This window comes from Anser brachyrhynchus (assembly GCF_964034855.1).
Source record: "Anser brachyrhynchus genome assembly, chromosome: 18".
NCBI lineage: Eukaryota > Metazoa > Chordata > Aves > Anseriformes > Anatidae > Anser > Anser brachyrhynchus.
Window position 1 is genome coordinate 2,495,577 of NC_137711.1, and position 14,871 is coordinate 2,510,447.

Sequence of the window (14,871 nt, forward strand, 5' to 3'; positions counted from 1 at the left end):
CCAAAGGTCTTGCTTTTAACTAATATTTTTGAAGAAAAAAAAAAGCATTTTTTTGAGGAAAAGCTGTCATTATTCTCCAAAATTGTAAGCTTTCAATGGAAAAATGACAAGTAGTTTTCCCATTTTTAAGCTGGTTTCATCTGACAGAAGTTCAGATGTAGGTTTACAGTGAAGCCAACATATTCATGGAAAATGAATTTACAAAAATGTTTCCCAGTGGTAGTCTTTTTTCTCAGCTCTTCATTCACTTTGCCTCAGTATAAATGAGTGCACACAGTTTAAGGCAGAAGAGAGACAGGCCCATGGAGTGTAATATATATTGGATGGACTAGATTAACAGACCTAGAACTCTTCTCCCATCCAAGGAACAATGACAAGCATGCAAAGACACTATTCCAAAAACACTTAAAAGCCAAACACAGTTTCCATTTCTTTTTTCTTTTCTTTTTTCTTTTTTTTTTTCAGCACAGAAATGAATGTGACATATGGTGTCGTAGCCTCAGAATGTGGCCTTCATTAAAAAACACAACATTAATGTTTCCAAAAATACTTCTTGGAATACAGTCTTTGGAAACATTCATATGACTTGCTTTACTCATAGCTTTAAACAAACACTGTAGCCTAGTCCATTGACGACTCTTGACCTAACATTTTATAAGTCATATTTAACAACAAACAAAAACTGGAAACTGTTGATTTATTTTTTTAAGAACCTCATAATGTGAGGTGTGAAAATGAAGCAAATTGTAATCAGGAGCCAATATAATCTTAAACAAAAAACATACTTAGGGTTATGCTGTTTTTCTTATTAACTGATTCAAAATAGAGTTCCTTGAAAATACTCACAGACACCTTGGGACTCTAAAACAGACTAACCAGTTCACAGAAAAAAGGCTACTGAGTTGATTTCACCATCTGCTGTTGCCATCAGCAAATAATCATATTTTAAAAGTGCTGTTTTGCTGGCACCATCTTCAAATTTTGTCGGTGCTGGCAACAATGATAGACTGTCACACATACAGCTATGTGGAAAAGTCCATTCTGATTTTATGGCAGTCTGTGACACACTGGAGAGCACTTTTGCATCGGGAACTCTGACCCCACTTAGGGTGTCTGCTAAGTACAGGTCATAGTAACATATAATCTTGTGAGTGTCTGTGATGGGGACTTGACTGGTGCAAATGAAGCTGTGCAGTTAGATGCTGGACTGGATTTTGCAAAACAGTTAAGAACGTATCTATATAACAAAAGGAATGTGATGCTGAGCCTTTTAAAACAGGACCAAATAAGCTAGCCCTGGAGCTGGATGGAGTAGAACAGAATCGGTGCAGAGGAAAACTACCACATATATTGCTCTCAGGATCTGAGTTAATCTTTCTCCGTCGTGTCGAAAATTGGCTTGCTCAGAGCCATTTGGCATTGCACAGTGGAGACGTGCCCCAAATGACCTAAAATCCCAAATGTGCTTGAAAGTCTTAGGAAATAGCCTCCTCAGTCACTCAAAAACATCTACAAATGTTGCCCAGTATTTTGGGTGTGCTTAAAGGTGAGCCAAAGCTGAACTTTTCCAGGCTACCTCTTAAAGTCTCCCGAGTGCAATAATAATCATGCATCATAATTAATAACTCTTTTATATTGTCTAATGTTGCTCAGAACATTTAAGTCTAACAAAACATCCTTCAATGTTTCTGAATTATGTAAGCTTGTATTACGATCAGTACTTCATTCATGGGGACACTTTTTAAAAGGCACGTGATTTTCCTACTTCAAATGAGAAGCAGTGAGGCTGTGGAGCCAGATGTTCATTGCTCACTCTACTGAGACATGCTGCCTTTCACAGAGCCGTCTGAAGACTATTATTATTACCAAATTTTAAAGGGGAGAAGACCACAGACTTGTAACCAGACTTATGAACCTAAATCTTGGAGCCATTTCAAAAATCTTATTTTTTCAAAATGGACAAAACATTTTACACATCCCAAGAAACCCGTACGAAGCACATTAAAGGTCCTACTACCTGGTAAAGATTAACAAAGGGTATGGGGGAGGATTTAAAAACATTCTCTGTTCACTAACGCTCATGGATCAGTTGCTGCAAATGATTCTCAGATGTTGCCAGGAAGTGTTTTCACCTTCCTCTTAAAATCACAAACCCTTGCCCTTTTTTTGTCTTGCTTTTACTTTCTGTTTTTGTGTGTGTGTGTGTGTGTGTTTTTTATTTTTTTTTCTTTTGTTTCTGGGCATGTTTATACACATCGTAAGCCTCCTCTTGCATACTATTCTGTTGTTCAGAGCAGGAAGCATGTTGAAATTTAAAGCAGTTTTAGTAACCATCTTTATAAGCATATTTTCCCAGAAGTACAAACCTATCAGAGATAAAAACAGAGCAGTGAAGCTGCGTAGGACAGAAGGAAGACAGAAATAGAGAAATCTCAAAAATTTCATTACAGTAAATGCCAGAGAAGGTTCAGAAGTTCTTCTATACATACCGGTCTCAGAGTTCAGAAAATCACAAATATCTCACCCCAGTGAGATATGGGAGAAAAGTAAGTAAATTGCTATATTTAAAAGGCCACAAAGTAGTACAGTGGCAGAACTAGGAACAAACTCAATACCCGATTACACAGTGGAGAGCTGCGACAAAGCAAACACCAGCAGAAGCAAGCCTTTTTCATATTTATCGTCTTAGTCTCGTTCCTCTTGAATAGAGCAGCTGTACCACAAGAACTTGAACTCGATTTTCATCAACTGTCAGAACAGCAGTAACTTAAAAGCTTTAAGCATCCAGTTTAGACTTAGAGATTTTTAAAGGCTTTCAGTAAATGTAATTCTCAATTTTGTCGTGAGTTCAGGGTTTAGTGTTTTATGAGGATAATCCCTATACTGCACCTTAACCTAATACCTAACAAGTTGTTGTTACACCCGGTTTATGACTGTATTTTCCCATTATGTAAACAAGTAGGGGCAAATTTTTGTTCGGTGACAACTTCAGTCAACAGCCTGTTTGTAAAACATTAAGCAAAACAATGTGAAGATCTTGGTTCCAGAATACTTCTGTTCTGAGAATGAGATTAAATCAAAAAGAAAACAACTTGAAACCTCCAAATGAAATCGGGTACTCTCACTCTAACTCCACACACATGGACGTGGATGTCTCTCTAGCGTTGGTTTAGCAATCACCTCAGTTTCCTGCTTCATTTTGGAAGCGGCCTGAAAGGTTTCCAGTTTTAGTCATTGTTGTGTAACCCTGGAAGGCTTTCAGCTCAGAGATCAGAAATGTGACAAGTAGAAACCTTTGGAGCTACCTTGGAACTGAGTCAAGTACTTGTTCCTTTAAAACAAACAAACAAACAAACAAACAAACAAAACCAAACAGAAACAAACAAACAAACCCCCCAAAATCTAAATAAGTCCATTGTAGGACGGTTTGTAGGCCCTTCTTTCCTTCCTTCTTTCCTTTCTCCTTCTCTCCCTCTCTCCCTTTCCTTCCCTCCTTCCTTTCTTCTTTCTCTCTTCGTCTTTGGAAAGGGACCTAACTTCTAATATGTGAGCCAGTTTTTCTTCAGAAACGTAATCCTCAGAGCAGGCTTTGAATGCCGTGATTCACCAGGTGTGCATTTCACGCCTACCACAGGCCTCCGCCACATCCCTGCAAGCGGTCTCCACCAGGTGTGCTTCAGGACACACCAGAATGTGCTTGTAGATCTGCTGCCTGCATGGCTTGTGAGCCTGATTATCGTTAGCCCACAAGATAGATTCATCTCTTTGGTGCAAGCTCTTTCACTCGCCTCCTCTGGGAGAGCAAAAAATCTCGCTGACACCCACAGTTTCAGAGTGTCCGACACCCATGTCCTCTAACAGCTCAGGCCCAAAGCCTGACAAGCTTCAGGCTTGTAACTTCGTTACAAGTCTCTTCTATATTTAATGTTCTCGAGTCAGATCCCCCCAGATGACAGAACGGTAACTCAGTGAGAAGAGGGGAAATGCAAAGTCCCCTGCATGGACATGGCACAATCCCAGACCCAGAGCCCTGGGGGGCAGAGCTGCAGGAGGGGGGCTCCCACCGCAGCTCCCGCGGTGCCAGATCAGTTCAGGCTCCTGTGCTGGCTCGACAGGAGGGGAGCACACCCCAGCTGGGGGCTTCGGGCACAAAACTTCCTTATATCCACAGTGGTGTCTATGAAGCCATTGGAGCAATGCTTTTAAGTGGCTCAAATTTCCCTTTAAAATTAAAGTTTCCATGTTCTGATCACTTTAGATCAGATGACTGAACGCAGCAGAGGTTGTAGGGCCGCAGTTCGACCAGCAATGGGACTCTGCCACATTTCCAATATGCAGTTCTGAGAGCATCATCGTGTAAGTAACACCCTTCCTCTCCGTCATTTGTGAATATGGGTCTTTCAACAGCAAAGATTCCACACGCAGAAAGAAAACCAAACTTTAAATAGGCTAGGCTCGGTGCTTGAGAAAAAGGATATTTCTTGGACTTCATATTCAAAACCTCAGTGCAGAGAGAAGACCTAAAGTATCAATACAAAAGTGTTTATTAAAAATCTTAAAAGACAGACATAAATAGCACAAAGCAGCAGACACTTGCACACATTTTAAAGTCATGCAATAGTGCTGTAATCTACACTGGAACAACTCACAGTAACAGATATATTGACATTTAATTCATCTAAGTGAAACCAGATCTACTAAAAAAAAAAAAAGCAAAAGAAAGAAAGAAATTTGGCCCCTTACATTTGAGAAGACAGACTCTGACAGTTGCTTCTTGATGAAGGCTGGTTACCAGTTTCAGAGCCACAGGACAGGTTTAAAGTGAATGAGCCCCCTGATTACCACTCAGAGCAGCTCCCAAAATCTGTAGAAAGCTGAAAACGTCTATTTTAATTTATTCGCACTGTATGCACTGCTTGGTTTTAGCCAAGAACAAGCAGTGGAAACACTGAAATACCAGGAGAAATGGAAAGTGCTGGCAACTTGAAACTCTTGATTTCAGGCCTCACTGCCATTCTTTGTCTCAGACAATTTGGCAGGGGCGAAACCTAAAACTGCTCCCTCTCAGGACTCTCTTCCTCTCTTTAACCCTGCGCTCCCAGCAGCTCCTGCACCAGGATGGTTGGACACGGAGCTCCTGCCAGCAAGACACCCACGGTGGCCTCCGCTGTTGCAGCTGTGGGTAGGTGCATGCTGCATGCAGCGTCCCCGTGGGCACAGCGTGGGCCAGGGCTGCCCTGAGAAGCCAAGACCCCGACCACAGCAGGGAAACAGCGGCTCCCGAGGCCGACCCTCGAAGGTGACCCTGGTGTGTGTCCAGGGCAGCCCACACCTGCAGCGGAGCGGCAGGATCCACCCAGGGCCACTGTCATCTGCCTGAAAATGCCTCCGGCCAGTTCTTATCCCATCATGTACGAGCCACGTGCGCTTCAGTACTGGGCTGACAGGAACAGCCTCTATCTGGGGTCAGGCCCCTGCAGCCTTAGTTCTAAAAAACAGGGCAGCTGGGGCACATCCTAGACCTGAAAATCTACCAGGTATGCAGACATGGAACAGCTGAAAAGATGTATTTTAGGTCCAGTCTTTTTCCGGCGGAATTCAGTAGCCAACCTCTCCGTAACTTCAGCATGCAGAATCCCCTGGGCTTTAATACAAGTTAGCTGCGAGGCAATTGAATACAAGTATTAGCACTAATTACGATTTCCTCCTGCCTCCTCCCCTGACACACTGAGCCGACACACGGTGAAGGTTAATTTCAATAGCTCTGCAGCTGTCTGCGGTGGGATTTCTCCACACATTGAGCCTTACGGGTTACGTTCAGCACAGAAAAAACCTTCAAGGAACTTTTCCACCGTATCTGGTTGGCAGGGAACAACAGAATGGTTTGTTGCAGCTCTTAATAGACATGATGTAATGTGTTCAGCAATAGGTAAGTGGCAGGTCATGAACAATGACAGAATCAGATTAGATAATGCCGACCACTTTCAGCTATCGGGGCCAACACGCTCAGCTTTGATATTTGCCACAGCTCAGTGCTGCTATATCTCTTCTCGAAACACAGCAGGCTATTAATTAGATATGAGTCCGGGGGCAGGCCAGAGCTGTATTCTGAAGGGGTTCTCCCACCTGCAGGGGCTGCTTCCTTGGCATGGTGCTGCGCAGCACTCCTCCCTGAGACAAAAAGCTTGCTCCTTGTTTTCTGTTTTCTGGGTATGTTGTAAATCAGATACCCAGGGAAGGGGGTGACACAGGTTCAGTGTCTTTCCAGTTGCGCTCTTTACTCAAATATGTCTCTAGCAGAAAGGTGAGGAGGTACGGGGCTGTACCTCTTGTGGCACTACAGTTAGATCCTGCAGCTCTATGTACTTCAGTGCTCCCTGCTCCTCTGTACACTTATCGAAAACAACTGAGAAAAGAAAAAGCTATGTGGCTTTAACCAAAGAGTTACTCAAAGATCAGAGAACCCCTTATACTGCCTGTGCAAGTTTTAATCCTGCCAATTTAAAAGGTGGCAGCTTTGTCAATGGAAAGCCTTGTGCTGGTGTCAGTGGAGTCTAGATCAGATGCCTTGCCATTGTGTTTCATATACGGAACAGAATAAAAGAGAATCCCAAGTTAGCATCATGAGTGAGCTCTGCTCAATAGATGAGAGAAGACGTGAGTAGGAAGCATGAGGATCTCCAATTTTTTAAAGTCTTTTAAATGCTAGTAGGAAGTTCCCAAAGACATCTTTTGACGCCAGTTATTAACTTCTAATAGCTATCAGGTGCAGAGGGGAACACCTGCAGGTTTCTACTGAAACCAGCTCTGGGCTACTGTCTTCTCAGAAGCTGTCTCATCCCACCTAATAAAATATCTCAAATGCCAATGAAATCACCAAAGCCTATAACATTTTGAAGCTAAAGTATGATCTAATAGTGGCCATTTTACATTAATTCAGTGAGCAAATTGTGGGGACAAGGTTAAAAAAAAAAAAAATCAAAAGCAAGTCAATAAAATGAATCCTATCCACACCAACTTTTTAGGAAATATCACCAAAAAAATCCGTCGCCTCTGTCTGTCTAGTCTTTACCCAAATCGAAGAGGTTGAGATATATACTGGCTAAGGATCAAGTCAAACAATATATCAGATTCTTTTTAAGATAAGCACCAGAAAATTCTGTAACGGACATTAACACGTGTAGTCGTATAAACCAGACAATCAAATACTGTGCCTCAACAAGTCAATTTATCAATCATTTCTAGGGCCAAGAATAACTATTTGGCTTTCTGAGCAGCTTTGTATGAATTTCCTTTCATGTGTGACTATAGATACAGCTGACGCACACCTCTGCTGTGTCTCAGTGCGATTTTTCTCAAGTCTGGTAGAGGCTATCATGTCGCTCAGTTCATAGCCTGTGACTGGAGCTGCTCAGCCAAGGCCCATAGTCCAACGTGGCATCCCACGTTTTAGGTACTTCATCCAAACCAAGACACGCTTCCACATTTTTCAGACTGTATTTGTCACCACTTCTTAAAAGCTTGTGAAATATACTAAATGGTTTCAGAGATCAGAGACCTGATCCAAACTCTACTGAAGTCAGCAGAGTGGTTCTCTTCGATGTCTCATTTTGGATCGGATCTAGCTCTTGGGTTTCTCAGTATCACCACAGGCAGTATTCATCGTTGCTCTTCAGAATTGGCTCAGTTTGCTGGAATTACAGCAATATTTTCTAAGGAACCAGGGCGTTCTTTCGATCTTCATTTTCTTTGGTTCACAGTCTTTGGCAGAACGTTGACTTTCCATATTGCTACTTAACTCCACTGGGATCTACATGAAATTTGGGAATGGGAAGCTTCTTCCAGAGATGACTTTCAACACCTTGTAGAGCAGATGGATGACCCTTTGTGTATGCATCCTCATGAGCCCCAATCTCAGCATGGAAGCAAGTGATCTGGAAAGGCAGGTTACTCTGAATTTCAATAGTCTTTTTTTTTTGTTTAACATAAACTCAGCATGGTGTTGGCCACTCTTTTTCTCAACTGGCTTTCTCTTCCAGAGTTCAGTACCCTAATTTACAGTATGTTGGTGTTTTGCAAGGCAGATAATTAAAATAATGTGGAAGTGGAAAACCACGTGTTTGAGTATGTGGGTGCATTTGGACCGTACATTTAAGAATTTGATTTTTACCTCAGTGTGTGGGTTGCAAAACTTCCTCCTAGGTCTCTTAAGCTATCCCACAGCTTATTCCTGACCACCTGACTGAGGCTCTGAACACGGCAAGTAGTATTTTAAGAAATACGGAGAAAGGCAGAATCTCCTTTTAAATCTTGTCTCATCTCCCCCACCTTTAAAACACTGTTAGATAAGTTGCTTATTCCTCTGAAGATGTGAACATCCATCCTGAATAAGAGCTGTGCTTCATTTATGCCAGTGTCTACTCTTTAAAGGCAGCCCACATCAAATATTTAATATTTAAGATAAATAATTTTATTTTATTCATCATTTATGATTCCTTATACAAAGCTTCTCCTCTCCACTCCATCCAAAACCTTGTGTAGTTGATAGATTTAATGCCTAATTCTAAAGTTCCTTTTCGATATATGCACTGATTAGCTGTGACACCCTGAGGAGTGTCATATCACTCATCGATATCAAATTTTTTTGGATTAATCTATCACCTCTGTATCAGTGTTTCTTAGTTCTCGTCTTTTCCATGTCTTCTCACTGTCCTGCTTCTCAAAGCTGTCTTCTGGGCATCCTATTCAGTGTTTACGAGTGGTCAAGTGAAGACAGCTTTCTTCTTTCTCAGCTCTTGGCTTTGACACTGTGCATGTCCCATGCATTCCATCAGACACTGAAAGTGGCTTTCAAAACCTGCCTAGCACAGTTTAAAAAGATACTTTCCAGAATGGAGAAAACCTTAAATCTTCACACTTTGCCATAATTTAACCAGCTTGACCTTATTGTATTCTTTATTTGATCTATAAGGACTACCAAGAGTATTTTTTATGTTATTTCCTAAATATCTTCTTTCATTTTGTACACATTTTAACCACTGTATGTCAAACCTTCACTTGACAGTCTGGTTTGTCAATAAATTCCCAGCAATTTTGACCATTTTCTGTCCAAACAATCGGCCCTTAAATCATAGGCAGTTTCTTCAGCTCCTGAAGGGCTTGAGAGGAATCCCAGACCAAGCACATGGGATAAGGGCAATCTAAGAGCTATGGCACTGGGTTTAAACCTAAGAAAAGCGTTCACACCTATGCTTAACTACAAGCAATAAAGAAGATGGACTTCTGCCTGCTTTAAATCTTTGTGAGACTGGAGCCAGCGATGTGAGCCACTCACTGAAGGCTTTATGATGAACAACTGGAGGAAAGCAACAAACTGATTTCTCAGTCCCATTATAATGAATTTATTCAATCAGCAAATCTGTCATCTGTGTCATCATTATTTTCTGTTCAAAAAATCAAACTGTTTCCAAAGGTGTCAGTGCTTATTTAAATATATAGATATTACATATAGACACACACAAATGTTGCCTTATCAATAAATGAATAAATGTGAGTTTAGGTTTTTTTTTCATCAGATTTTTGTCTCTCAGTGATTTGTATAGAGGCTGACTATGTCTTCCTCATTGCCGAAGATCTGTGCCTCTGTGGTTGATCTTTGCATGGAAGGTTTTCACTCAGCAGTACTATTGACTGAATGAGCTACTTACAGAAGGTTCAGTTCATTTCAAGATGTTTGTAATGAACCTGTTCAGTCAGCCGTGTTTTTCCTGTTTTACTTCTCAACTGCAAACACTGTGAACAAGTGAGCAGATCTTATCAAGACGATGTTAACAAAAATACATCAAATAAAAATCTGTTACATTACAAATGTCAACACTCACACAAACACACACACACACAAAAAGATATCTAAGCTGAAATTGTGTTGGTTTTATTGCCAAAGCAATCCCCAAGGATTGTTTTGAAAACAACTTTTCTGTTTTACCTCATAGGTGTTATGCCCCCATGACAATCATCTCTCTCTCATTTCCTACGCATTAACTTTATAGGGCTGCAGTCACGAGAGGCACCAGCATGCCGCTGAACAATTCCTGCAAAAAAACTCCCAAATTAGTTGGGAATTAGCTGAATAATTACTCAACAAAATTCAATTCAAAAGTGATACACCCAGCATAAGTGACAGATGTTTTGGCCTATATTTTCCCTGGATCTTATTTTTTTTTCCTCCTGTTTTCACTGATTAAGAGCATCGTTTGCTCCCGCCACAAAGCCAGAGTCACTCAAAAGATCCACAGATCCGTAGGCTATTAAGCAAACCTCAAAACACTATCAGGGCCTGACAAGCTGTGAATCATGTGAGCTTGGATTGGTGGCATTCTTCCTTAGGAACATTTTGTATAGTGCTAAGCTGTATTCACTTCATACTGAAAAGATCTTCGGGGAATTAGGTCTGTGAAAAACATAAAGTGGTGTTTCCCACAGAAAAAAGCAAGTCACACCACTTGGGTGTCTTAGACTGGGAGCAACTGCAGTGCTTATTATGCTCAGGAGAGAAAGTACAGATTAAGGAGAGTAAAAAGTAACCTGAAAGGTCCTGGAAAGGAGCCAGCAGAACTGTAACAAAGGCAAAGCAACCTGAAAACAATAATGTCGCAAAACATCCCGCAGGAAGAAACGAGGATGGATCTTCAGGCCATACGAATGCTAGATAGATGAAGTTATCTCCCAGCTAACTGCCAGCACAAACATCATTTACAAAGCTTGACAGCTGCAGAGCAGTTAGGAGAGGAGCTTGTGTTTAAAGGCAGAAGCAGCAAGTGGGTTCCAGCAACGTTGTGACGCGTGTTGGTAATTATGACATTATGACATTGATTTGGTCTTCGACTGTTTTTCAAATCAGGACTTGAGATCTCTTTGTTCTCCTGTGTAAAACCCAGCTTTGAGGTCATTCTTCTCCTTACACACCCTTGGCTGTTTATGAACATCCTTACAAAACTCAAAGCCCATTTCCCATTGAGGAAGACAAGAAACAGGTTTTGTCATTGTCTGGCTCAATTGTTCTTTGTAACTACATAGTAATTCCAAAAAGAGGAATACTTACTAGCCTTAGGTTTTATTGTTGTAAAAGCTTCATGTCAACAATGAAAGGATATGCATGGTACAGGCGTATGATTGAGGAGAATCTGCTTTTCATATTAAAGGAAAGTGAATGAGAATGACATTCATCTATTTGAAAGGGAAATTGGCAGAAGGTTCAGCGGGGTACCCATCTATAATGAATATTAAGGACCATTTCAGCTATTTGGCATCAAAATCTAGATAGCTCTAGATCTCTCTGTGTGATAGAGGTTCCATACTGACATCCCAAAGGATGCCAAGACAAGCCGTATGCTTTTGGCTTCGGGGTAGAGGGACAGATTTTGGCACCCTAATCTGATGTTTCCTTAAAGCTGCAGCAATGTATTCTCCTTATGCATTGTTGCTCTTAGCAGTGGCTGCATTTTGTTAGTTTAAGAAAGCGCTCTGGGATCTTTCAGAATAAAAGGATCATTACTGCGGAAGTTGGAAAAATGTCAGCAGAAGGAATGAAATATTGCCCCATGCCCTTGCTTTACAGAACAGGGAATCTTTTCTTCCAGTGTTGGTTTAGGACTTAATCCCGCAAGGTCCTGTCTGTCAGCAAACACAGTCAGGTTTAAGAGCATGAATAACCATCCTAGAAATCACTAGAAACTATTTTGTTAGTGTGAAATTAAGGAAGTGCTGAAGTTCTCCGATAGACTGGGACCAGAGTACTCAGCACCCTGCAGAAATGAGCCTTTAGCTCTTAGAACCATTTATTGTGTCCAGAACAGCCATTCATTAGGGCTTTGTGCAGAGAGGTTGAATTTCACTCACTTGGAAGATATTCTTTCTAACCCCCCGAGACACACAGACTCTTCGGCTGATTTGGAAAACAAAATGATTAATAGCATTTTACAAGTTTTTCCACTAAACAGTTTTCAGTTAAAGGCTGTCACAAGCTGAAGAATTTGTAGGAATAGTGTCAATCTGATGACATAGTGGCAATAAATCCTATTGTACTGGATTACGTTTTTACCCATTAAAATGCTCTGACCTATTGTCATCCAAGTAGAACCACATTCCACTGGCTGTTCAAAAGGTTCTGATTTCACTCCCGATTGTTACCAGGGCAACTGCACCTCCATCCAAAACTCTGCTGCACCAACCATCTAACTTGATCTGAACAGGCTCAAGGAGATAAAACAACGCGCTAATTATCTGTTCCCATTGAAAAAGTCAAAATCAATTTTTTTCTGAGATCTGAACAGAAACTCATAGAGGTCATTTCGGGGATATTTGTTGGGGTTTTTTGTTTGCTTGCTTGTTTCGTGAGGCACTAATTGTCTCATTTCTTTGGGGAATAGCTATCTGTGTGAAAAAATGCCATGAAAAGATTAATATTCTTAGTCTGTCCAAAGCAAGAGTGCACTAGAAGCCTCACCACAGACCACTCCTGGAAAGAGTTCTCACTCAGCTGTGGAAAACGAAAAGGATTTTCAGTAATGGTCAAACAGCTGGTTAACGCTCGTGAGTGGAAATAGAAATGTTTGAATTTTCCCACTGAGATTTCTGGTGGAAAGCAGGCTGTGTTTTATGGCATCTACTTTTATATGCATTGTTAATATATCAGTTGTCTTGCTTTGAGTTATCATTGAGTGGGAAAACGCCAGTTAGAAGACACACATGCTCTGCTATAGCTGCTAAGGATCAACACTTACTGGGGAATAAAATGGAGCACCTGGCCGTGTCAGAAATCAGCTCTGTAAAGTTAGTTCAGGTCTAATCCCAGCCAGGCTACAGCCCTGCAAAGAAACAACAAGATTGTGCTGGTACTGCAAGACAGAATCAAAGCTGTTAAACTGCTGTACACAATATTAGTTTCCATTTTGAAAACAATTTGAGAATTTTAAAAAGAACAGGAGATCCTTTGTGTTCAAAGTTGCCTCACAAATGGAGATACCTTTAGTTCTTACACATGGAAAACTTCCAGCTAGTTTTACTCTGTTATCCAGATGAGTCTTCATTTCACATTCTACAGTCAAGCCCTGCCTTGGTTTTCCTTTGGAGTGCAGGAAACCTTGTCTGAAAAATCACTGTTCACTGAAACTGCCTCTACTCAATTTGTTTCCCAGACTCTTGATTTTTATCAAATGTCATTTCTTAGATCTTCCCAGGTTAGTAGTGACCTTCCATCCCCTTCCATGTGGACAGCAAAGAGAAACCAAAAATGTAATGCTTCCTCAGCAGAATCCTTCCACAGGAAATTAAGGGCTGAATCTCTCTTTGCTGTTCCAATTCTCCAGTCCAGCATGTCACCACAAATAATATTTGAGTAGCTGAACCATATTCTCCCCTGTCTGCACTCGCAAAACAGGACTTTTAACTGCTTTAGAAACAGGAACTAGTGTTACTATCATGACTGCAAACTACAAAAAATGAAGTATCTTGTGAAAAGCAGCACAATGAGTTTTTGGGTTACAGCATTCCTTCCTGCCAGACAGAATAGACAAATAGTCTGCCTTCCCAATATGACATGAAAAGTTAAGAATCAGATCACAGTCCTGTCCTAATTTAAAAAGCAAATAGAAAGAAATCTGAGGTTGTTTTCTGTTTGTTTATTTGTTTGGCTTGTTTGTATTTATCATCTGGCATTTTAATTGCACAGCAAGTTACTGTAAATGGATGTTCTGTTACCAAGAATGGTTTCATGCTCATAGCGAAAATTTTGGGCAAGAAAGATACCTAATAAAATAAAGAAGGACATGGAATCAGCCAATCTAGAGAACCACACTCCTGCCAGAGAGTACAGAATGAGGTGAATTAGCAGTGTCCTGTTGAAAGGCAGAAACTTTCTCAGCGTGAAGTGTTTTCCAACTGATCTTTCCAAGGACTATTCAGAATGCCTTCTGCCAAAAGGGTGTCTCAAAGATTTCAACCCTCTTGTCTGGTAACACCTCCTTTGCAAAAGTTTGTTTCTTTATAAACAGAGCTTCCTGAACAAATGACTGATACATCAGTCCCAGTTCTTTCTGCCTCCAGAAAGAAAGGATATAGAAATCTTGGTAAGAGCTTGACTTGTATTTCTGATATTAGTTCCCTTCTGTTGTGGCGCTGAGTCATTATTGCTACACTAATGAAATACAGCTAATCTGTGGATTGCTTGGATATTGCCTGAATTTAGCAAGTTTGCTGCCAGTTAACTCTGACTGATCAACCGACATTTGCTAAGCCATGCTAAACCATTTATCAGGATGTACTGGAATTTTTGCTTTTGGCAGTGCATATCTCTAGGGAGCTTGCATGACTTAGTGGCACCAAGCTTGTTGCATCAGTCCATTCACACCCTTTCAAAAGTAATAGGAAACAAGTGCACCAGAATGTTTGCCTGCTCCTATTTCAAAAATGTCCATCAGTATTATAGAATGACTGTGTCACGTAAATGATGCAAGCCTTCTTTGCATTGATTTAAATCACCTAAACAAAAGGAGACAAAAGAAGAGAAAGCAAAAGGAAGATGCAAAAGTGCTGGGAGGCCAATTAGTAAAGTCTCTGCAGATGAAAGCTAAAGAACTTTCTCCCTTTCCTTCTTTCAGTGACTAATCTCTGTTACTGTAACAGAATGTTAGGAATGTTTATCCTCACCAAAACTGAAGCATTCACTTCCTCTTCTCCATCTCCTTAAGTCTCTTGAAAAAGCACTTCCCTCTCCATTATGGCTGTGGCAGGAAAGCTTATGATAATACTACAGAAAATACTGCAAAAGAATTTCTTTTGTGCCCAAGTAAAAGCTTGTAGTCTCATTCTGTA

At 40.8% G+C, this 14,871-nt stretch overlaps 1 protein-coding gene across 9 annotated transcripts in view; it reads right to left on the bottom strand.

Annotated features, from left to right (window-relative positions):
- KCNJ16 (potassium inwardly rectifying channel subfamily J member 16) overlaps window positions 1-14,871 on the bottom strand; it is a 35,682-nt gene that overhangs the window by 5,717 nt on the left and 15,094 nt on the right. For 2 of the 9 annotated variants that reach the window (XM_080560586.1, XM_080560588.1), the window contains exon 2: window positions 12,783-12,866. The exons of 3 other annotated variants lie outside the window; for them this stretch is intronic. The gene's annotated coding sequence lies outside the window, so the exon portion shown is untranslated. 4 more of the 9 variants (XM_080560590.1, XR_013940634.1, XM_080560587.1 and 1 more) reach the window with 4 other exon arrangements.